Below are 2,923 nucleotides of genomic sequence, written 5' to 3' on the forward strand. Positions count from 1 at the left end.
ATATTATTATTAGTCTGCATTGGTTTATACAAATCTTCTCATGAAATGCAGATGAGAGAATAGAAGGAAGCTCACACAAGCAGGATAGTTTCAGCAGCACTATCATGTACTTTCTTTTTTTTTTTTTTGAGGGCAATGGGGGTTAAGTGACTTGCCCAAGGTCACACAGCTAGTAAGTGTCAAGTGTCTGAGGCCGGATTTGAACTCAGGTACTCCTGAATTCAGGGCCAGTGCTTTATCCACTGTACCACCTAGCCACCCTATCATGTACTTTCATAAGAAGCCAGCGGTGAAAAAATGGAGATTCAGAGTTTCTTCCATCTAGAGTCCTCTGTGTTCTTCTGCTCTGTGTGTGTGTCTATAAATGCTCTGTTTTTTGTTGTCTACTTTCCAACTTTTAAAATACAATTTTAAAAAACACATAAGGGGGCAGCTAGGCGGCACAGTGGATATAGCACTGGTCCTGGAGTCAGGAGGACCTGAGTTCAAATCCGGCCTCAGACACTTCACACTTACTAGCTGTGTGACCCTGGGCAAGTCACTTAACCCCAATTGCCTCACCAAAAACAAAACAAAACAAAAAAATACATAAACAGGTCTTCTCATGTTTTCTGAATTTTTCTCATTTACTAATGACCATATTTAGACTTGGCCAAACAATGGCTTCGAAAACCCAACTGTTTTCTCCTACTCCTTAAACTTGACGTTTTGATAATTTCTCAGTAGCCTCGGTTAATTCACCAGGCCAACTAGGCCCTTGAATCCAGACCTGGAAATCCTCTTAACTGATGACTACATGATGGAAGCATTTCTTCACCAAAGTTAAAAGGGGAATCTTTGAGGCCCCACCAAACAATGGGAAAAGTAGAGGTTTTCCTGCTCACCTTGTTTGGAGGCCAGTAGCTTATAAATAATTACTGATTCCCATAGATGACATGCATAGTAAAATAACATTGATGTTCTTAACCTTGTGGTACAGTAAAGAAGGGAGCCAGATTTGGGCCCAGAAGGCTTGGGTTCAAGTTCTGCCTTTGACACATACGAGCTGAGTGATTTTGGTCAAGGCCTCTGAGGTTCAGGTTCCTCCTTTGTGAAATGAGGGCCTTCAGACTAGATCTCTAAGGTCATAAAGCTGGAAGCCTCAGGTCCTTCTTCTTGTTCAGAGACACAAAGGCATCAGGTTTGCTTAGCGGAGAGCATGTTGGATTTCGCCTCAGGTGGCCCAAGGTCGTTTCTCAGTTCCAGTGCTTAATTAGCTGTTTGATCCAGGCAAGTCACAACGGCAAATTAGCAACAACAATACTTTTACCTTCTGCTTCACTGGGGAGGGGAAAAAAAGCCCTTTGCAAACCTTAACACTCCAGAGAAATGTGAGGTGTTATTGTTACCATGTTCTTTGTGGAGAGCAGAATAAACAGCATCCTGAGACATCCCCAAGAGGGCAGGAGAGCCCCAGCTTTCTTACTCCCTAGCAGGCACAAGCCAGCACTTTCATTCATTCAATCAATCAATCAATCATTTGCTTTTTATTTCCTGAACTTGATGACATAAATCACATCCTGATTTAGCCTTTGTAGAACTGGATCAATCATTAAACCATTGCCTATTTTCCTAGAAAGTATTTTTCCTTGTCCCAATTCATTTTTGCTGGATTCCTCAGAACAAAACAGCTAAGGATGGACTCGATATGCCTTCAGAGCATCTTTCTGGCCCAAATTGGGGAATGGAGGGTGGAGAAAATCAAGGCACATATGAAGTGGGGCTCTTTTTGTTGAGGTGCAATTGTACCTGGCGCTGTAAGAATAAAAATGCTAAATAGTTAAAAGTTGACTTCATCTGATTACTATTCAGGGAGATGGGTGATATGAGCTGGAGACTCAGTTGGATTTCTCACAGAGATAAAGTCCTTAATTGGCACTCTAGTTAGCCAGCTCAGGAGAGGATGCAGAGTTTGAATGGTCACTAATCATGGGTCACCAGAAGTCAGAAAGTCAGCAATGTTTCCTCAGGTTTACAGTGAATGTAGCGCTTCACAGGATGCCACATTGGGACAAAGTGACCAAAAAAGAGACAGAAGACATGTTTCCTGCTTTTCAGCAACATGCAAGGAGGTGTGTGGACAGTTCTGAGTCACCCTGGTGGTGGTAGAGGTAGAGCATTGGATTCAGAGTCAGAGGACTTGAGTTCAAAACCTACTCTGCCACTTATAGGAGCAATATCCCTAAAGTTATGGTGGCTGTCTGATGATCTGTTTATTTTTCACAGGGTTTGTGATTTCAGCAGTGTGTGGGGTTCTCCCATAGGGGATCTTGGCACAGAGGTTGGGAAGATCAAAACGATTATCCAATTTTAACACGCCATATGCCCAAATACTCCCACTGGATCCAGGAATTCAGTATCTTCATTTGTATCCACAGTGTCAGACACAATATGGGTGCTTGATAAATGTTGTTGATTAATTACTGTTGTTCCTACCCAAGACCAAAAGAATGTAATGTCCTTAAGGGCAGGAGCTGTTTCATTTTGATCTTTGTGTCTCCCTAACCTACCACTGTTCCTGGCACATAGTAGGTGCTTAGTAAATGCTTTATTGATTTCATTTTGTCTTTGGATTCTTTAACATAGTGCTGAAAATAGTAGGTTATTAATAAATGCTTATTGAGTGATTGATTTCATTTTGCCTTTGGATTCCTGGCACAGTGGCTAGGACCTAGTGGGTGCTCAATAAATTTTTATTGATTGATTGAATGCTCTTCCAATAAAGTAGGTTGCAGTTCATCCATATCCAAAAGTCCTTTGAGATTCTTACCCATGTCCTCCCATCAGTGAGCCACACTGGGCCTACCCTACATGCCAAAGACCCTCCTCCCTTTCTCTTGATCAACATATGATCTCTTTTTGGTCTTGTTGACTGGATGACTGC

Source organism: Dromiciops gliroides, chromosome 3 (assembly GCF_019393635.1).
Source record: "Dromiciops gliroides isolate mDroGli1 chromosome 3, mDroGli1.pri, whole genome shotgun sequence".
Taxonomy (NCBI): Eukaryota; Metazoa; Chordata; class Mammalia; order Microbiotheria; family Microbiotheriidae; genus Dromiciops; species Dromiciops gliroides.